Consider the following 23,740-nt stretch of genomic DNA (forward strand, 5'->3'; position numbering starts at 1 on the left):
TCAGCTTCTTGTTCGGGATATTCTTTATAGTTACCTACACATTTTCTTAGACACAATTCTTTGTGTTTATCAAGTGATATTGAGTTTGTCAAGAAGATACTAATTCAAAACAAAAACTTAATAATTATTTAATATTTGAGCTATGCAATTGCATTTTTAAGAGTTTCTATATATTTATATAAATCTAAAATCCTCTTTATTGTTTCAGAAGTAACAATTTCCATAAAAAAATGACTGCTACGATTCTGGATCAAGTATGGAAATATACAGGACCCAAGCATATTGGTAAGTGCATGTTTTTACAATTACTACTAAATATAATTACTGTTACTACTATATAAAACTACTTCCGATAATATTTATGTCCAGAGTAGTTCTATTCAGTGGTTAAGTTCATATTACATCACTCTAATTTAACAAAACTCCAATAAATAAATAAGTAACATATACAATACTGTAAGTTTTGGATTTGTTATTTCATACTGCATAAAGCGCTAAAATCAGAAACATTTCCTCGACGACACGAGATAATTGTAATTCTCGGATCTCCGACACCTAGACAGAAAACGAGAAGGCCATTTAGTTTTAGTAACACATGACACCTCATGGGATATACATCTCCATCCGTCCATTTTTGTTTTCATTTCTTATAACATAATCTCGACAAGAATACACTGACCTTTCTAAGGCGGTGCATTTGTATCAGTTTTTAATAATGTGAACAATTTTTTGTGGTTGAATTAAAAATAAAAGCGCATTTTAAAATTATTAAAACAAAAAATATACTCTCATTGACAATAAAAAATAATACATAATAAAATAGGAAATAATTCTTTATGCCCTACAGAAATGAGTCAAATATTTGACCTTCCACATCTGTACAGAATCCCAATCTATCCAAAAACCTTTTGCAGACAGATGAAACAGTTTCTGCTGTAACAGAATTGAAGACTTCTCTTATTCTGCCTTTTGCTTTGCTTTTTAAATGTCTTAAAAAAGAAGTCCATAGGTGTAAAATCTGGAGTTCGCGCAGGCCACTTCGGTAAACAACACTTCTGTGCTGATTTTTGTGCACTTAGTACCTCGTAATGGAAGGATTGTGTCTCTCTACTAAAGAAACATAAGATTTATCAGTAAATAAAATGTTTTTAATAAAATTTGGTTCATTATAAGCCTTCGTTATTACAATCTGAATTAAATCTTCTGAATAAAACTGCTTCGTTTTCGAATATTTACAATTCTTGTAACCCTGCTTTTTCCATACTTTCAATGCAGTAACATGAGTTTCAGCTTACAAGCGAAGCAGTAACATCTGCAGAAGATACCAACCCCTAGTGTTGGCAAAACGTCGAGAACTAATTTTAGAAGACAACAGCCCGAACAAACAGTTTAAAAAGTTAGACGATGGTCGTGAAAGCCTAACGCATATTATCAGGCCTTCAGGTTGTTGGCCAACATATACATCTAAATTAGCCATATAAAACATTTTAGCATCAGAGAGTGCAAAAATTTTTATGCCGTACTTGTTCGGTTTTGATGGGATATACTGACGAAATCGACACTTACCCCTAAATCCTGGTAACATCTTATCGATGGTGACATATTCGAAAAGACTGGATCCACTTCTACAATGAGTTACAAAAGTGTCGAAAAAACTTCGTATAGGAAGCAACTTGTCTTCCTTTAGTCGGCTTTCACGAGTTGTTTTGCCATCGAATCGCATACACAAAGATTAAATAAATTTAAATCATGAGAGCGACATAGTCAGGCGGAACATCTCTATACTTAATCCATCCAAAAAAGTGTTCCAAAACTCATCTGGATTCATACTTTCAGACGTGCTGCGTAATAAATCAGTCATATTAGTGGCTGCACTTCTAATATATCAGTGTGTCTAGCATCCCGATCAAGAACAAAGTTATTTCTTATTGAGTCTATAGGTATTTGTTCGTACTTTCCACAATCATTTCTAACAGTGTTATTCACAAAACATTTCCAAATATCACTGGGAGTCTTCAAGTCACGTGTAGGTAATCTATACATCGGCAAACGTACTATGTAATTTTCTTGTCTTGTTCTAACATTTCTCTGTGGAAATAAGAATTGACAAAAACTTGCCAATAAAATGCAATAATAAGATACTAAATATTTACCTGATCTACAAGTTATGCCAACAAGTAGTAGCTACACCGTTAGTCGCTAGGGAGTCTCGCATCGAAAATAACTATAAAACTCGCACAACTGTAATCATGCAGGTAAAAATGTACACTAAAACACGAGTTTGGTTGATCGAGAGAGGTACAGAAAGTGGCGATAGAAAAATAACAGTTATTTGTAAATCCCGAATGAATAGTTCTGTCGTAGGTGTGTGACACCGGTAGCGACCAACGGAGGGTTAAACGACATAGTCACCAATAATCTTAGAGTTACATAACGAACCACGGAACGTGCAATGCTGGGTGGGTGCTTTCGAAACCATATACAAAAACCAACGAATAAGGCGAAGATCAGGCGTTCAAGGCGTTATCTAAATAATGAGGGCAAAGTTTAACTAAATAAGATATTTAGCGAGCACACAACATGTACCAAACGAATCATGGAGTGAAGACCTAGGAACTATAAAAGAAGATGAGGCAACTACCGACTAGATGGACGTAAAAAGAGTAGTTAGAAATAGGCTACAAATGGCACATTATAGAAAACACTGGAATAGACTGAGTCCATGTGCCTCTTTGTTTTTAAATATTCGTCCCTATAAATATCTTTTCCTCCTTTTTACGCGTATATATGTATAATAAACCTGAATATTCTACGCTTATGACACCGGTGAATTTTAAAAATCGTGCTGCATTTTTCTCCACTTGATGTCAATCATTCCCGATAATTTACCGAAAATACAAAGCGAAATAAACAATCGAAAATTCAATTATAACTTTAACGATCGGCACACAAAAATATAATGATATAACGCAATATCCATCCGACACAAAATTGAATGTTTGTCGTTAAATGTAATAGCTTAGCAAAAACAGCTCTTATTTTTTATATAACGGAATAACGTGCTGTAGAAGATAGTTCGTTAAGGTCGGAAAAATCATTGTATTGTTAAATTTCTTAATATATAAAATATAATAATAATTATCGCGTCAAGTCTAGTAGGCCAATGGCTTCATTAACTATTTTTCTCTATTCCTCCTTGTCCATTACTTTCATACTCTAAGTTGTGACGTTAGATCTTTTTAGATCGTCTTCTTCATCCCTTTTACACCTTATTCTGGGTCAATCTCTTCTATGATGTCTTTCTATTTTACTTGATAGTAGCATGTTCAATAGTCTATCCTCTGGCATCCTGTGTATGTGTCCTAGCCATCTACGTTGTTGGGTTTTTATTACTCCTAGTATGCTGGGCTCTCCAGGAAACTCTCTTTCTCTCTATTATCAGAAAACAATAGATATATATATAAACGACTGTAGTAATACAGGGGTCTTTGAAAACACCTACCATGTTGGCAAAATTGAGTGGATGATACAAGAAATTCTAGACCTGATAGAAGTTCGACGGCAACACAAAAATAGAAATATTATCGAATACCGTGAAATCAATAAACGTAAAAAAAGAAAAATTAAGCAAGCCAAAGAATCCTGGCTTGAGAATTTATGTAAAGAAATAGAAGACCTCCAAAAAAAGCATGAGAGTTTCCACCTCCACAAGAAACTTAAATATACTGCCGGATTTAGAAAACAGAAAAATGCTCACATACTTAAAAGCGCGGACGGAAAAATTTGTGATTACGAACAACAGTGCAAAGAATAGGAGAGATACATCACTGACCTTTTTGACGATGCTTCTAGAGAAAATGCTCCAAATACTGCCTGTGACAACCAATTAGACAGAGGTCCCAGTATACTGAATTCGAAAGTCAAAAAGGCAATACAGCAAGCCAAAAACAATAAAGCACCTGGAGCAGATCAAATCCCTGCTGAGCTACTTAAACTTTTGGATAAGGAAAGCATTGCCTGCTTAACCACTTTCTTCAACAAAATTTAAAACGAAGGAAAAATATCAGATGATTGGTTACCATGGATATTGGATCATTACCAAAGAAAAGCAGGCCCACCAAATGCAGCGATTTTAGACTAATCAGTTTGATGAGTCACACACTGAATATACTCTTACGAATTATAGAATGTTAGATACAATGAAGATACTCTTACGATGTACTCAGAGTCGTACGTTGCCATGTTATTAAATCCACTGGTAACTCTAACATCTTAATATATAAGATCAAATAATGTAAATTTAATTTTAACCTATAATTTTTAACGGGTTTTTATCCACATATTTAGTGGCTCTAAACATGTATACCTAGACCCTGATGATGGAATATGGATTCCGCTAACGTTTTGTCTTTATGATATAGCCCGATTGGGTTTTTTAATTATATACCTTCTATAAAGGATTTTAATAAAAAATTTTGTTAATTAAAAAGTTATAAATTTAAAACAGAAATCCTCTGCATTTGGTGTAAATATAAATGAAAGGAAAACAAAATATATAAAGTGCACACAGTCGAATCGATATGAGAATCTGAAGGTAGACGACCATTCTTACAAGTTTGCCTTCATATTTTCCTACCTGGGCTCAATAATGAATGACAGCAACAACATCAATTCAGAAATACAAGCACTACAAGCAAGAAATACAATATCCTCATTTGAACGATGTGCTCTCCATGAAATTCGTACTACCATTCTGATTACCCACATCTCAAAGGTGTGGATTCTGTTTGTGTCAGTTTTCTTAATAGTCCACGTTTCAGATACGTATGTTGCAATAAGAAGTATCAGGTCACGTGCAAGGAGAACTGTGGTGGCTTTAGTTATGTCGGTGTCCTTTGAGATTTTTGTCATTGTTAATCGTAGTCTTATTTCTTCTTCACGTCCGCCATAATTTGTCATTATCGATTGTAGGTAGTTAAACTTTTCCACTACTTCGTATCTCGCTAAGCTTCTAACTTGTAGCTCGACCAATTCTTATAACTTTTGTTTTGTTTGCATTGATTTTTATTATGTATTGTTTACATACGTTGGTTTTCTAGATTATCTATTCTAGTTCTTTCTGAAATGCAGCTAATATCAGGGTGTCGTTTGCGTATCTTAGGTTATTGATTTTAGAATTAATTCTACTAATTACTTAACCTAAAAATACGCTTATAACCCTACATGGTTGATGCATTAGTTTACTAAAAAATATTAAAATTTGATAAAATCATTTTAGCGTGTTTGATTTTTGTAGACATTTTATTTAAATCGCTTATATTTACCACACAAATGGAAATATTGGGCGCCCATGGAGAATCTTCATTGCAAGCGTGGAACATACGATAACGTATACTCATATTTATCTCACTAATAGCGAAGAGACGAGTGTAGTCAATTTGCATATTTGAGCTTTTTTGCATAAATAATTAGGTTTGGACCAGAATTCTTGTTTAGAAAAATATTTTGTATTTGGGTATAAAAATTCGTCGTTATATTTTTTTGTAGGTCGGTGTAATGTGTATGCAGTATTAAAAAAGGATAAGGATAATATTCTTGAACAGTACAAGTATAACAAACCACAGGAGGAAAAACATATATATATATATATATATATATATATATATATATATATATATATATATATATATATATATATATATATTTATATACATGTATATATGTTTATTTTTTCAAAGATCTCACTGACAAGATCAATATAACTTGTAACCATCTAAACATCAAAACCATCTTTACTGCTCACTTTAAGTTGTCCAATATCGTCAGATCCGTGTAAAAGACCAAATCCTCAATGAAGACCATGGTGTCTACGAGATACTTTGTTCCCGTTGCTCACGAACATACATAGGACAGACAAACCGACAAAGTTACAACCGTATTTACTAACATTTTATATCTCTAAAACATTCTGATACTATACGAAAATGGTTGCGTTTCGATTTAATTTGAGTTTCTTACCACTCCCTAACACGTGTTTCTGGGTCTACCCGTCATCAGAGAGAGTTTGTAAGAAAACTACACATTTAACTTAACTTCATTCTGATACTACTTCAGGCTTAGCCCAACATCGTGTTTACACAGGTCACAAAATAGATTTCTAAAAAGCAAAAAACCATCGCTCTTATCCGCCCCTTAAAATCGAGAATTATAGGTGACCCATCGAAATTTAAAAACGTCCTAATAGCTTAAACAGACACGATGACGCTAAAACACTGCCTTTAATATGAAAACCACTGTTTTAGCGAACCCTCCCTTCGCCAACTGAGCCTGCTCAGACTGTTTCCACGCATAGCACTCCCACGCATACTGAGGGTATAAAAGCAGCAAAACACGTTCAGACCGGTTAACAACTGAGAAGTAGGCAGATTGAGGCCTCAATGCCGTTTGACGGATGTCGTATTTCTGGAGAACAAAATACTGGTACGTCACGAGTGAGGGCAGTTAGCAGATTGAGACCCCGAACTCGAACGGAACCATATCCTTCTTGATAATGGTTCCAAAATGGGTGCCAAAACGTCGTTTTAGCAAAAAGTTTTAGCAAAACAGCGTTTTAAATTCTTAACGCTGTTAATCCAACAGAGGTGCGATCTACTTTGATGGCCATAAACGAAAATAATGAAATAATATCAAACTTGTTCCGGCTCATACAATTTTTTATTACTTTTATTTATGCCCATATCTTGTTGCTTATTCCAGTACAGGTGTGTTTGTGTTAACGTAAGGTATTCGGAAAATCAAACAATTTTAATAAAATTAAAAAGTTCTTCTTTAATATATGTAATTTGTAAATTGTGACGTTTAAAAGTAGTGTGTTCTTTTCCCGAAAGATTATGTAATGTTCTTTTATTTTCAGCTCATCTTAAATCGATGCATAAGTATATACAATTGCCTTTTGTCGACTGTACCTGTCTTCTGGGACGTCGTGAATTATTTCTAGATTTAGATAATAGACGCTGTCTTCTCATGTCGAAAAACTTTTAGTCTGAGTTTGTAACACTGCCGTGCTACAATGATATATACAAGGCCTGAATCGCTCACTGTCGAAGAGAATTGGGCGGGGTTTTCTTAAACATATAGAAACTATATCGTATCTTAAATTCAAGCACAATTAGATAATATGAAATTATAATTTATTATTGGACGCCACCCCTGGTTTATCCTCGAAGGGGAAGAGCAAAAAAAAATTAAGATTTATTGAAAGTTTACAAGAAAACTATTCTTTATTATTTCTTAGTATTGAACAAAAAGAAAACATTAAAAGTTACGTCATCCCAAAGGGATACCAAAATATTATTTTATGTTAACATTATCATAAACAAAAAATCTTTGTATCGTATTAAATTAAGAATTGGTTATAAAGAAAATGAATGTATATATATATTAACCCCAAATTTCGAAATTTGTTTACATTGAAAATAATATAGTTATTTATCAACTAGGAACAATGAAGAAAATAAACCTTTAAATTAAATTAGAACACTTCACTATATTTTCATTTTTTTTGAGTTCATAATCATTTCTGTTGTCTTGAAAGTAGGTATAATAAAAATTGGTACAACCTTAATCTGCTCTGTTTCTCTTCTTATTTAATCAGTCACCAAATAAACCATTGATTCAGCTACGTACTATATCAAATCACCACCATCCTAGATAAGAGGGGTTAGGTATTCCATAAAAAGATACTGCTACTGGGCCATGATCTGGAATAACTCCATAGCAATACTATCTTGCGACGAGTATTAGAAATATAATATCAGGATTATAGCCTCTCCAATAAGGGTCTCTGAAATTGAGACCCACTTTGGAAACACGTCTTAACGGTTGGACGGTCTTGATAGAAAAGAGCGAAGCGCTATCATGGCGCCTGATTCTGGAAATTGGGCGTGAGTGACAAGTTGAAAAATATGCTCATCTACCGGATATATTTGGGAATTACAGAAGAATCCTTGAGTCGGCTACAGGTAGGTACTTGACAGATAGATGGGGTTAGAAGTTTTATTTAAAAAAAATTATTGAAATTTATAATGATTTTCTTTTAAATCTTTTGAAACGGTTACAAGTTATAATAAGTTTTAATGTACTTTTGGACATCTTAAAAGTTTCTGCAATATACTGCGAAGCTCTGGATTGTATAAGATAGGTATTTCCGTCGATGTCCTCTTCCAAAAATTTTATTTGAACATTTTTTTTATCTTCTTTAGTTTACGATCTAGAGCTTTATAAACAATTAAATTGTTTACATAACAATTTCCTAATTACTCTGATCGAAAACCACCCTGGTAGAAATTCGTAATCAGCAGCCAAAAATTCATAAACAAAACTTGGGTGGAACTATCAGATTTAAAAAGGCCACAGTTACCTAGCTGGCCCCTAAACAATTTGTGTTTTCGGTTGTAGCTAAATTTTTCTATTGGATTATTCTTTGTTTTTAAAGCTTTACACCAGTTTTATAAAACCTTTTAACTTTATCCTAACCATATAATTCACAGCTAAACACGTTTCGTCCCACAATCCGCTCAAAAGTTGGAAGCTCCAGTAACTTTTATAGATTATATAGTATCCAAGAATATGCCGGCATCAACTCAAGCGTACTATCCCGAGATAAACTTAATAAATTAGAGCTATTTGTAAGGAACGAAAGTTGGACTAGTTATATTTTGAGCAGAAAACTTACCTGTGGAAAATTATAGTGTGCATTTATTCCATAATATGAGAAAGTTTAGCGTCTAGAGAATGTTTGCGAATTTCTGAGTATATTAACACAATATATTTCATAGTTTAGCACCTATATGTATAAAGTTTATCTTTATCTTTGCGACAAAATTAAATCAATTCTAAGGCATACATAAAATTTGTCAATAATGCTCACATAAGAAATCAGTTTATGAAGTCAGCATTTTTAACCAACCATCAACCAATTATCTATTTTCAATTCATAAAATAAAAACAAATCAGTTATAATAAAAATAATAATAACTTTTGTTTAAAGTAGAAAAGTAATCAGAAGAGCCGAAAAAATAATGCTAAGCACCGCAAGACACTTACAATATAAACCAAAAAACAACACATCACAACACCACCTGGATATATTAAAACAAAAACTTTTCGTTTATTGAGGCCGAGTAAGAAGATACAAAATTAGTAACAAACGAAAATCCGACGCTTTTTGAGAATGCCTAGAAGGCGTTCTACCGGAAACTCAATTTCACTGCAGAAAGTGCCAATAAATCATACCCAAGCCAAGAAGAAATCCATGAGTTTTGGGGAAATCAACTTTCCACACCAGCTGCTCTTAACACCAATGCTGGATGGATCGAACATACGGCGACAACTACCAACACTACGTTACTGCTCTCTTCAAACATTTCACTACTGAAGAAGTTTTAAATATTATCAAAGAGCTTCAAAATATGAAATCCCTGACCCAGACGGCGTTCAGAACTTCTGGCTTAAGAAGATCTGAAGTATTCATCAGTGCTTTTTATAAGTGCATTAATTATTCACAGTATTTCTAATCCGCAGGAAATAAACTTTCCTAACCCAGGGAACAACTTGTTTAATACCAAAAGGTCAAAATAACACCCAAGATCCAACCAAGTATTGCCCAATTACTTGTCTTCCAACTCTGTCTAAATTGGTCACATCATGTATAGCCCAGCGCATCTACCAACACTGTGCTCTAAGCAATATCATAGAGTCTCAATAGAAAGGATGCGCTAAGGGTTCCATGGGCTGCAAAGAACAACTTATCATCGACTCTGTCATTTCTAACCGAGCATATAGCAAAAAAAAGAATCTCCTTACTACTGTCAGCGACTACAAGAAAGCGTTTGATTCGGTGTCGCTTAAATATCTTATAGATATATTAAAAATATATAAAGTTGATGATAACATAGTGACCTTTTTAAAGCATATAATGTCATATTGGAAGAAAAAAATTCACCTCCAAATACCTGGTGAAAACAATATCGAAACTGAAAATATTGCAATCAACCGGGGCCTATTTTAAGAAGACTCGTTGAGCCCACTATAGTTTTGTCTAGCAATAAACCCCCTATCCCAGCTACTGAACTTAACTGACACAGGTTTTAGCATCAGACATAACACTACTGTTGTAACAAAGCTTAATCATCTATTGTATATGGATGATTTAAAACTATTGGCTTCCACTCGAAGCGACCTGGATCAGATGCTGAAAACAGTAGAAAATTTTTCTAATGATATTAGTATGCACTTCGGTCTTGACAAGTGCCGTGTCTTAAATATAATCAAAGGAAAGGTTCAGCCCGGCGGATTCAATATGCAAAACGGCCAGAACATCGAGGCCATGGGTGAAAATGATATGTATAAATACCTTGAAATAAAGCAAGCGTGGAAAATTGACCATAAGCAAATGAAAACTGAGATAACCACTGAGTTTATAAGAAGGGTAAAACAGCTGCTTCGTTCACACCTTAACAGTAAAAATTTGTTTAAGGGACTAAACATCTACGCTTGTTCCGCGCTTGGCTACTCATTTGGTATTATTAAGTGGACAAAAACGGATATAGAAAGTCTTCAGCGAAGAGGATGAACACACCTCACAAAGGCACAAAAATACCATCCTCTAAGTGCAGCAAGTACTATAAAGTCAGTATTCTAAACCACATCTTTGCATTTAACAGTCAAAATTTTACCTTACGCTTTTCTTTTTGAACTGAATAGGACCACTTGCTTTTTAGGTTCCCTAAAGATGGACTGATCGTTTTGAACTTTTTAATCCATTTAAATTTTTTTATTTAATTTTTTAATTAGACATACTACTTACTAGAGAAGTTTTTTACTTTCATCTTTGACTTTTTTAACTAATTTGGTATACAGCCAACTCCTGGGAATTATCCCTTTATAGTTAATAATAATAAACTTAAAAACAATTAATTTAAGTGTTTTACTGAAATATAATAATCCAAAACAATGCGGTCTTTAACAGCGTACAATACTACTAAGAACTTTACGCATCATTTCAGATAACCTTTTTGGTGGTTGGAAGTAGGTAAAGGGTCTCGGAGGCAATGTAAATTACGAATGTTTACATTTAAGTTTAAGGAATACTCCGTTTATTCCATAAGGAGGGAAGTAATCTTGTTGAAGGCCAAAATTAGACATATGGGGGTTGTAAAAGAAAGTGTAGGTTTTACTCGGAAAACTGTTAAGATAGGGTAAGAAAATTAAGGAAAATGTATTTGCTATATGACGAAACAAAATTTCACTGTTTCACTTTTGGTGTTTATTCTTAACTCTCCATTTTTGACAGTAACAATATATTTATCAGTTATACAACAAGCTTAGCCCAATAATTTAGATAAGATGTAACATAATGTAGCTACTAAAATATATCATAAGCTAGGTACCTACTATAAATTGTTTAACCACATTTTTGTTATAACCTTCATGTTTGCTTTAATTAAAATTTTAACTTTCATGTTTGCTTTAAGTAAAGTAGTAATACTTATTTTAGGATATCTTAGGATAGCACTGATGATGAAATAGTTATTCCGAACACGTTTTGTGATGTAGCTCCATAGGGTTTTTATATTTATACGCCTTTTATAAAGGAATTTTTTTAAATACATTTTTTTTTAAACATAAACTCGTTATCAATAAATTGTAAAATAAAAATAGTTCATTTAAGTGAAAAAGATAGTATTGAAATATAATTATTGATTGGTCATGTGACTCGTGCTAGAACAGCATCCAAAAAAGTTAAATTATTTTTATGAAAATTATCCAAAATAGGCTTGCAGATCCATTTTTTTTATACAGAAACTTGACTGGTGACAACTATTTAGATTTACTAAATAACCAAATTTTTTCTGCACTTTAACAAAACAGCTAGTTACTACAAAATTTACGGTTTCAACAAGATGGAGTTACTATTCTCGATGTGTTAGAAACTTTTTAAATGCGAGTTTTCCATATAGATGGATTAGAGAGAGAGAATTCATAGAGTGGCCTGCTCATTTTCCGGATCTTAATCCGTTATATTGCAGGATCTGAAACAAACAATTATTGAAGAGTGCGAACTAACACGTGGCCAAATCTTGGAAAGAGTGACGCACGAATTTAATTAAAGGCTTGCACATTATCGAGAGGCGAACGACGAGCATTTTGAACATTTAAAACAAGTGATTTTTTTAATTTAATATTCCCATTGATCTTAGTAAATAAATTTACCTATTCTTTAAAGGTAAAGTGAATTATTTCTCATTTTAACAAATTTTTACTAGCAACCTTAGTATGCATAAATTTGGAATAACCAGGGTTCAAAGACAGCCAGGCATCCTGTCGGGCTATCTGTAAAGATGGCAATTGAACAGTACGTTATTTTTCGACTTTCCATTTAAAAAATTATGACATCTTTAGCTAGACTTACCGGAAAATGTATTACTTCCTTTATCCATACTATACCGGTTCCTACACTCTCAGATGTTTTTGAGCCATAGGTGTACTATGTAGCTTCTGCTTGTATAAGTTCATCTTTCTTTCAGTCTTTCCTGCCTGGTATATTAATTTTAAATTTATTGTCAAAGCTATATCTCGTAGCTGTTGCAACAATGGGTTGTCCAATTACGATGTCTACTTTAGCTCCTTGATTAGTTTTATATTATCTGCACAATACGCCTGATTTATATGTTACTGACTATGTATTAATCTGTGCATTACATATCTAGCTTGAACCTGTATAAAGATATAAAGTGGTGGAGGATTAAGCACGACTTTTTTATTTCCTCGTAATACACAGACAGCTAGCCTTTGCGCATTACATGGCAGCCTTATTGCTCCCACTTGCTGCGTCTTTGTCCACCACGTTACAGGCCGTTAGGTTATCATTGGTCTAATATTCCTTGTGACTAACCAAAGTGTCATTTTGGAATTGAGCCCCCAATTTTTACCACAAATCGTTCTACCTCGAGTTTTCTGTGAGGTTTTCTCCCAAGCAAAATATATCCCGAGGTACTTTGTGTCTTGGGGAAATGGATTTTTGTTTCTACCAGCACTGGTGGTTTTAAGCCATGTAATTCTGTCTTTTTTGTGACGTTGATTTTTTGTTTTTTTTTTGAGCTTTTGTAGTTCAGATTTCTTGTGGACAAATTTTTGAAAAGATCATCTATTAAGTTTGCACAAAGTAGAGGTAACAGAACTCCTTATTGTGGACAGCCTTCACCTGCTCTTGCTTTGATGGTTGCTTTACCCAGAGTGGATATTCTTATCCTATTTATGAGGGATGCTTTTATAAATCTGCATATTACTGCTGGTACTGTGGCGCACCCAGGGGGGGGGGGTTTGGGGGTTAACCCTCCCCCCCCCAGGGCATATAAAGTAAACAATATATAAAGAATAGTAGAAAAATGTAACTTGTCTTTCACACGCAATACAAAAAATCCAAAACGCCGATTGAATAATTAAATTACCACTTTAAATATGTAGAACACAATAATTATTGTATAAATACGCAATAATTAATAATATTTTTCATTATATTTAGATATAGATACCTAATATTAGGCTTATAAAAAATTAGACAGAACGAGTCTGTTGCGAGTAGCATGCGCCTACAGGACTGTATCTGCGGCGGCCTTGTGGACTATCACGGGTTGTGTTCCTCAGCATGTGTTAGAGCAGTAGAAAAGAAAAGAGACATCTCTATGGGAGAAGAAAGCATTTGACAACAGCTATAAAAAAAAGAAAGGAAAAGATCAATGGAAAAATGGCAAGAAGAGTGGAACAACAAGAAAGATGTTGCTCAGTGGACAAAGATGCTGATCCCGAGCCTAAGAGACTGGGTAGATTGTCTGTTTTAGGGCGTATCTTCATAGGTTCGGAAAGACAGATACAGATAAATGCCTATACTGCTAATATTCCGATACTGTTACTCACACAATGCTGGAGTGTAATAGATGTACAGTGGAGAGAAACAGAATGTATAAAGAAATAGGTATGAACCCTGTGACTGTAAGAGATGATCGTAAAGATGACGGGAAATACGGAGGGATGGAATAGTGTTCACAATTACATCCAAGCAGTCATTAAAAAGAAAGAAGAAGAAGAGAAATACCAACCGGGCTAATGACAGAGATAAAATCTAATTACTATTTTAATGGGAATAAGTCGCAATTGAAGGTTAAAATAAGTTTATTGACGTTTGAATTTTTGATCTTTGATCTTGCACTGATAACTTGTTTATACTCCAACAATTAATATAAAAAAGAATAGCGGTTGGTACAGAAGTACATCTAGCCTTCATCGACCTAGAAAAGGCGTATAATACAGTTCCAAGACTTAAATTGTGGCAAGCTTAATAACAACTCGACATTAGTCCATACCTTTTAGGAATAATCACAGAAGTATACAGGGATAACACTAATTACCTAAAAATCGGATATAGACTATCAGAGCCAATAAAAGAAACTAAAGGACTAAAACAAGGATGCAGTATGTCACCCTTACTGTTTAATTTATATATTGAGGCAGCCCTCCAAAATTGGAAAAACCACTGCCAGGGAATGGGAATCCCCATAGGAAATGACGTACTGTTCTCCCTAAACTTTGCGGATGACCAAGTCATCCTAGCTCAAGATCCTTATGATCTAGAATTTATGATAAAGTGTCTATAGAGAGAATATTTAAAATGGGGGTTACAAGTCAGCATGAAGAAAACAGAATATTTACTTAATTATCAGTTCAGATGCAAGGTTTGAAGTGTTGATAGACGAGGACGTGGAAATCAAACAAGTGAAAAAATTTAAATATTTAGATCCACTCATTGCTAAGAATGGCTTGGGAGAAACCAAAATTAATCATGAAGTAATCAGGGACGTAAAATTGTAGGATGTCTGAACTCCTTATGGTGGGATCACCACATTTCCAAACGAAACAAAAAAAGAATAGGGCAAACCATGGTTGAATCAGTTCTTTGTTCTATGGCTCTGAAGTATGGACAATTAATGCAGACCTGAAGAGAAGATTGTTGACAGTTGAAATGGATTATTTGGGAAGAAGTGCTAGAATATCAAGGCAGGAAAGGAAGACTAACGAATCTATAAGAAATAACATGAATGCTACAGAAACGGTCATTGACAGAATAGAAAGAAGAGGTTCCAAATGGTTTGGACATTAATTGAGAATGTCTGACAAACGTTGGCCCCAAAAACTTCACAAATTGAAGCCCCCTGGAAGAAAATAAAAGAGGTAGACCTCGACGCTCTTGAAATGAAGAGCGATGGAATCGACAGGTTTGGAGGAGGAGCATGCCTTGCACCGGGAGGATTCCCGGAGGAGAACGGGAATACGGCGATAGCCGTCTTCAAAATGTATTGTATTTACAAGTTCGATTAATGTCAAACGTCAATAACCTTATTTTAACCTTCAATTTTGGCTTATTCCCATTAAAATAGTAATTACTTTAAAATGCCACAAGAAAATAGCTTCAGAACAATAGATAAGATCTAGATAAGAGAAGGGAGTGTTCCAAAAATGTCGTCAGCCTTACAGTGGCCATCCCACTTTCGGAGTACGGTACGTGCGACAGTCAACTGCGTATAAGTAAGAGAGGGTGGTTTTAGTTGGTAGGCAGGATAATAGATACCTGAATCTTTGGAACTGCTATCTTTAGTACTTTAAATTAAACTAAAACCCAAATTGTAGGGACTCAACATGGAGGTAGCATAAAAAAATTTCAAAACCCCCCCCTAAGACAAATTCTGGGTGCGCCACTGCGCTGGTATGATTCATCTACTCATTGCTTTAACCAAAGAGTTGGTGGTAACCCTATTAAATGCCCATTCAACATCTAAAAAAGCTGTCGTTGCTATCTCTTTTTCTTCTATTGAGTTTAAGATAAGCTTATTTAGATCATCCAACTCCGATTCTGTAGATTTACCAGGTTGGTATGGTTCGTATGGTTTACCTGTCAATTGTTTTAATAAAAACAACTTGTCTGGAACAAAATTCTGAATGGTCGAATTAAGTTAATCGACATCTTTATTTTTGCCGTCAACATTGCTCGTTTACTCAGCCAATTATTCGTTAACTAAATTCATTACGAATTAACTTTTAGATACCTGTATCAGTAAGTGTTTTCGGAAAGTTTAAATTTTCCTAGTCCAAAGCTTGCAATGGACACTAATAAATTATGAACTTTTTTTGTAACATTCAATAACCTTCATAAAACATAAAAATAATAATTAACATTATTTTAAAACATTGTTCTTTACCGAGTCCTTCAATGTTATATCGTTTCTGAAATCTCACAGAACATATTATTTTTGATTTACGTGCCCTTCATATAAACAGCCAATTAACAAGTTTAATGGATATTCAGTGACATCAATATATTTTCTTAATTGGTAAACAAGGCTGGGTTGCCGACAATGCGAATATTGCTTTGGAATTAATTATTCGGTTCGATTGTGAATCTCGTGAACAGATGGGAAAATTTTTGACCCTTGCTAGTTTCTATATGGCAATGTCTGTCCCTTGCTGTCCCTTTTGGTCCCTTGTTAAGCTAAGGAATGAGAAGGGACTTAATCGAGACGGTACGGGTGACTAGTATCGGTAAAAAGTAGGAATAATGGAAAGGGTTGAAAAAGAATCTTGATATGTACATGTTTTAAAGGAAGAATTTAAATTTCAAGTATTGGTCGATGTGTACTGGATAAAATTGCACATATATCGTAAAATTAGTTTGTTTAATAACTTTTTTAAGAATTTTTGGTTATTATTTAGTATGAAATTACTAACAGGAAAGCGAATAAGTGACATTATGATGAACAAGAAAAAAATAATACGAGAATATTATGTTATCAACCATTAGCCACATATCTATTTTTTGTTAATTTTACCCGACTTTCTTTGGTCAAATGTATGCCTTATATACTTGTTTATTTTAATTAATTTAAGTCAAATGTATGTTACATGTATGTACCGGGTGGTCCAACAAGCCGATCTTTCGGCTATATAATCAGAAACTATTCATGTTATAACTTTAGGAGAAAAAAATCCTTAGTAAAAGTGGCCAAGAAAAATAACTTTCTTTCTGGGTTAACCGCTAAGGGGCGTAACCTGTGAAGAAAAATTAGAAAACCAGTTTTTTGTGAAATATGCCCAATTATACCAAGTGTTAAATAATATAAATAAATAGTATAAAAGTAAACTAGAAAACGAGATCGACAAAAGCTATCAACATGCGGTTTGCGCCATTTTATTACGAATTTAATCCAGTTCCATTATAATTTACAATAAATAGGTATTTCCATTAAACATTTTGATGATAAACAAATTTTAATTTTTTCTATTCGAAAGTACCCTCTATCCATGACAATTAAAACTAAATGCAATTGTTTTATAGTAGATGTAAATTAAATCAACCACACTCTCTCTAATGACACTAATTGCGTTAAAATCGGTTGATCCAAACCAAAGTTATAGGTATTTATCCACAAATACTTTCCCACTCTCCTTAAACCTTCATTTAAAAAAAAAAAAAAAAAAAGTACTTGAACAATTTTGTGCGAAATTTAGGCCTCTTTGTAGTTTACTTATTTAATACTTGGTATAATTGTGCATATTTCACAAAAAACTGGTTTTCAAAATTTTCTTTACAGGTTACGCCCCCTAGCGGTTACTCCAGAAACTTGAAAGTTATTTCCAGCGATTTCTCTTGGCCACTTTTACTAAGGAATTTTTTCTCCTAAAGTTATAACATGAATAGTTTCTGATATATAGCCGAGAGATCGGCTTATTGGACCACCCGGTATATATTATAAAATACTCATGTAAAAAGAACTTCCAATGCAGTTTCCCCTTTAAGTTTGTTTGTTTATACTGCTTTAGTCTGAGCACTTCAACCTCTAACGTTAAACTGCTCATTCGCGAGCCAGTTGGGATGCACACTTAGTAGTTTTTTGGTATTTTTGGCTAATGTTTAAGATTTCTTTGTTGATAGTAGAAAGTTTTAGGTCTCTTCGTATCACTTCATTGGACTCGTGCCAGGATGCATTTACTATAATTCGTAGAGCTTTGTTTTGGAATCTTTGAAGAATATTTTAGTTAGAACTACTGACTGTTAGCACATAATTGTATCCGATAATTCCATATGGGTTTTAATATAGATCTGTAGATCAGAATAATTTTGTTTTCAGCTGTTACTTGCGGTTTTCTACCGATCGTCCAGTAGAGTTTATGTATGTTGAGTCCAAGTTGTTTCCTTTAAGGAAAGATATACTTCCATCCAAATGTATACCTAGATAATTTTTTGTGTAGTCTGCTTGTATTAGTTCACTATCATTTAAGAAACTAAACAACAAGTTTCACGTCACAATATATATGTCACATGCTACGAATTTTTTTCATTGATTGTCCATTTTTTATGTCATTTCTAAATGGTTACCGGCTAAATAACATCAGATATGCAGATGACACCATAGTATTTGCGGACAACTAAGAAGATCTACACGTTCTTATGAACAAAATCATTACAGTCAACAATAGGGACTAAATATAAACGTTAAGAAGACAAAGCTTATGATAATTAGCAAGAAAAGGATAACAGAAGGTCAACCAATCCCTTGTAGAAATAGTGACGCACTACAACTACCTCTGCTCTATAATAAATGAATAATGGGCCAACAACCAGGAGATTAGAGCACGCATCTGAAAAGCTAGGTCCACCTTCAATCGGAGTTACAACCTCTCTTTTGATACAAAAGTAAGAATGCTGCGTGTTCTCTGTCCTTTTTTATGGTGTTGAATCTGGTGCACTATGGTGCACTTTGAACGAAGATATGTGCAGAAAACTGGAAATATTTGAGATGTGGATATATCTATCGGAGAATGCCTAAGATCCCGTGGACTGACCGAGTCACAAATGAGGAGGTCCTCAGAAGCATGAATAAGAACCGAGAGGTACTGACCACCATCAAATCTCGAAAGTTACAGTTCTTCGGACATATTATGCGAAATAAATCCAGGTATGCTCTCCTCCAAGCCATCCTGCAAGGATAAATATTTGGACAACGAGGTCCAGGAAGAAGAACAACATCTTTGTTAAATAACCTCAGAATCTGGTTCAATACAACATCTGTGCAGCTTTGCAGTCATGATGATTGCCAACATTCGTAACGGATACCCACATCAAGAAGAAAAAGATGCCATATTTGAATTGAGTTCACATTAACTTAAAAGGTTTTGATGCTCTTTGCGGGTTTATATGTGACGCAAAAACAGCCGTGTCATCAGCATATATAGAAGCTGTGGTTAATATGGTAACTGGTAAGTCAGCAGTACATACCAAATATAAAACAAAGCTGTCGCTGTCTCGGGCTGCGCCATATAAATTTGAATAGCTCTGACAGACTTTTTACGGTTACCTTTAAGATAACTGTCGGATATTTAGGATTTAAATAATAATAGTTAGGAAAATTTTCTTGAATTTATATAAAAGTCCGGTGTGCCACACCTTCGCAAAAGCTTGACAGATATAGTGCAGTCATTAGTTAACAGTGTTGTGCCTGGGAGCTCAGAAGACCAAGACGCCGGAAGCTCTGAAGAAGACATCAGAGATTATGTCGAAATCTCGGCGCAGTGTGATAATCGACGCGGTTCATACCGAAGGAATGCTGAGTTTAATAATAGTTTAGTAGTAGATTCTATTTTATTGGGAATAAGCCACAATTAAAGTTTATAGTAAGATTATTGACATTATTATTATTAAGAAAAAGTAATGTTTGTATTTTGAGAAGGATTTCCGAAGTGGAAATTGAAACGTCAATAAACTTATTTTAATCTTCAATTTTGACGTATTCCCAATAAAATAGTATTTACTTTAAAATAATACAATTAAATAGCACCGCAATTAAAAACCCTTTAACGCATAGGAGAAAGTCTTCGTTTAAAAACGAAATCTGGAATGTCGTTCAACAAAGATTAAAACTAAAGCAAAATTGTCTGAAAACGTCAAATAACGACGAAAATACAACCAATAAAGTAAGAACTCATCAAAATAATGTACCAAAGTGATAAAGGGGGTATGTCAAGAGGTAGACAACCATAGACAAAGACACGAATCAAAAGATCTATTCATAAAAATCAACAACATTGCCCGAGACTTCAACGCATGGATACTTGAGATTGAAGATAAACAAAAGCAAACTAAGGTAAAAGATCCTCAACAGATGCAAAAATAGAGTCTCTTTTCAGCGATCAGCCAGAATATCAATCGCTGATATTTACAGCAGCGCATAATCAAGAACCCTAAGTCTTACTTGGAAAACTAAAGCCTAAAAATATGCAGAAATAGATAAAATAGCAGCTAAAATGATACTAGCCGACACACACATGGCAAACCTTTCCTACATCTTTGGTAATAAGGTTTAGAAATCAGAAGGTTGAACAACCGGTTGGGTTACATCCATCTTGTAGCATGCTAAATTTCTCTATTACAGTCGTGTATTTTCAATAGTATGTCTTGGTATTAGTAATTTTTATCTCTTCGAATGCATATAAGTGTTTAAAATACCCTTAAACTTGAAAGACCCTTTTAGTAATAAATTATTTTTGGGGCTATGGTATTCCAAAAACGAATAGGTTTTCTTTTAAATCACTTCATTTAAGTATTAGTAACGCATAATCCTTCCCAAAATTATATTAGTTTTGGGCTCCTAATTTCTTTAAAATGTAATTATTGTCTCATGTGAACAAATATTTTGAACCAAACTATACATCCCCTATCCAAAAACTAATTAGCTTAGGTCTAATTTATAAAAAGCCATGATCCGACTTTACTTCTCAGTATTCTATCTCAGATTCAGACGTGCGTATTTGTAGTTTAGTTATGATTAAGAAACTCACAATTTTGTGAGTCCGACTGGTACCGCTAATATTCACAGGATCGTTGTCTGAGTCGTTGTGATATGGATCCTGGGCACCATCGCTCATATTGTCATCGCATTAACTCTGCAATCTCCGTTGATATTTCTCGTAAGACTTTATGGACAACAATTAATTTATTAAAGCACTTTGCGAATGTTATTTTTTTACAACTGACGTTCTCGTGTTCTCAGTTACTGGTCATCAACGTTTTCGTCAAGATTAGACGTGGTAACCCCCTCTTAAATGGGTATATAAAATTAAACACGTGGCGCACAGAGACATTTTCCATTCTTTGCACCGCTTGTATACTTTGGGCACACACATCAAACACACATGCGCACTAATATTTTTTGTCAAAAATGTTGTTTACTATTTTAATTAAGTAATTTAGAGATAGTTTAAAGAAAAAAAAAAAGTCCTGCCCCAACAGAACTCGGCACTGATTTGAAGTGGCGACCAAAGTGTTAAGATGGTTTCTGGGAGAAAAATTATATTACGATGCTACAAAACCTCAAAACCGGCCAAATACTATAAGTATAAATATATTTCTATTTCAAAAACCGCTATTTTTCACTTCTAGATTAGGATATCTGAAAAACCAGAGACAGAGATGATTTTTCTGACCCCTTCAATTTCAAATTAAATATTCCCCTCTGTAGGCACTTAAACTTCAAACTGCAGTGATAAGAATGATCCTTGCCAGCGTGTTTCACAAAAAAATATCACTGCATAGCTGCAGGAACATCCGCCACTGGAATTTATCGAGGAAGATTCGTGACTCTTCATCTAGCTGGAAATCAATTTTTATATAGTCAGCACTTTCCGCTGACGTTAAACAAAATATATGACTACGATGGCGATGTACTTGTGTACAAAGTAGCGTGATAAAATATATCTATCCTACATTGTATACATATATTCAACGTACACATACTTCTGATTTATTCAAAAATTTTCTCCAAGTCAGTAATGGGTATAAACTCACGAAGCCAGGTTAATTAATAGTATTTTGGTAGCCGTAATGAGATTCACTCCGGAAGTTAATGGAATCCTTTTTGGCGCATACTCGTTTTAATTGGAATTTTTAGATTAATGTAACAGTTTGATGAAAGAGCTTCTAAACAGGATTTTGTTTATCTAATGCCAAAATGTAAAGTGATAAATATTGTATTCAAAGTGTTTTTGAATATTCAGGCACTTCAGTTTTATACATTCACATCTTTTCTTTTATTGGAATAAGTTTAATTTTAGTTTTTCAAATTTGTAATTTATTCGTAAAATAGTTTCGAAACACAATTCAGATTTCTGCCTTAATCTGAACCTTCTAGAAATTGCAAGGCAAAGCAGACGTTGATAAAGATGTTAATAGAGACATATGGAATCTAAAATTTGCATTCCACGACATGTCTCCTCAACTAAGCAGAAATCATTAGCGAATTGGTTTCTTGTACTCATACAGAGTAGATCCGAATAAAATGAAAAAGACAGTCAAGATTTGATTTCACGTATAAAGCGTCTATGTATCTGTTTATACGTATTTCTGCTTAGTTGAGGAGACATGTCGTGGAATGCAAATTTTAGATTCCCCATGTCTCTATTAACATCTTTATCAACGTCTGCTTTGCCTTGCAATTTTTAGAAGGCTCAGATTAAGGCAGAAATCTGAATTGTGTTTCGAAACTATTTTACGGATTTATTATTAGATGTCGCTATTGCGTCCGTTTCGAAGCCATTTTAGTGTTGCTTCTTAAAGATAGCAAAGATTTATTTTTCACGTTGAGAACGCCTATGAAAAATCTGTTCTGCTGAGCCTTATTAAGGCGAAATACATATAAACAGATACATAGACGCTTTGTACCTGAAATCAAATCTTGACTGTCTTTTCCATTTCATTTCAACGTAATATTTATTATTAAAAATCATCCATTTAAGAATTTTCAGAAAAATGGAAGAAGACATCACTCAAACACAATTTGGATTTAGGAATGCCATGGGTACACGAGAGGCATTATTTGGATTTAACGTCCTCATGCAAAGATGTATGGATGTAAACCAACCACTCTATGTTTGTTTTATTGATTACAATAAGGCGTTCGATAAGGTCCGACACAACCGTCTTATACAGTTACTTAAAGTTAAACACATTGACAAAAAAGACTTAAGAATAATAACTCATCTCTACTTTAACCAAACACCAAAAGTCAGAGTAGGCAAAGAACTTTTGGAGGAAGTAGAGATAAAAAGAGGCGTAAGGCAAGGTTGCATACTCTCCCCCTCATTGTTTAATCCATATTCGGAAGAAATAATTAAAAAATCACTCGAAAATGTAACAATTGAAATAAAAGTCAACGGCAGACACATCAACAATATCAGATATGCCGATGATACTATACTAATTGCAGAGAATATACAATTTTTATATTTTAACTTTTAGATAATGTAGTAAATGCTAGTGAGGAAAGCGGACTAATGCTTAATGCTAATAAAACAAAATTTATGACAATTTCCAAAACACAACAAGACATTTTAAACATAAGAGGGGTTCCGATAGAAAAAGTAAAAAAATGCAGATATCTTGGTACAATTATTAATGAAAATAACGAGTATACAAAACAAATAAAAATGAGAATTGGACAAGCTAGAGCAACATTTAATAAGATGAGAAGATGAGAAAAGTATTATGCAGTAGAGATCTTAGTTTGCAACTCAAAATAAGAATATTACGTTCATATGTGTTTTCGGTGCTGTTGTATGGGATGGAGGCCTGGACCTT

At 33.9% G+C, this 23,740-nt stretch overlaps 1 protein-coding gene across 1 annotated transcript in view; it reads left to right on the top strand.

The window, feature by feature from the left end:
* The first annotated feature begins 207 nt into the window (after positions 1-207).
* Positions 208-23,740, top strand: part of Oct-TyrR (Octopamine-Tyramine receptor) — a 243,012-nt gene continuing 219,479 nt past the window's right edge. The window contains exon 1 of the mRNA XM_072530487.1: positions 208-285. The gene's annotated coding sequence lies outside the window, so the exon portion shown is untranslated. The remainder of the gene's footprint in view (positions 286-23,740) is intronic.

Source organism: Diabrotica undecimpunctata, chromosome 4 (genome assembly GCF_040954645.1).
Source record: "Diabrotica undecimpunctata isolate CICGRU chromosome 4, icDiaUnde3, whole genome shotgun sequence".
Classification (NCBI taxonomy): Eukaryota; Metazoa; Arthropoda; class Insecta; order Coleoptera; family Chrysomelidae; genus Diabrotica; species Diabrotica undecimpunctata.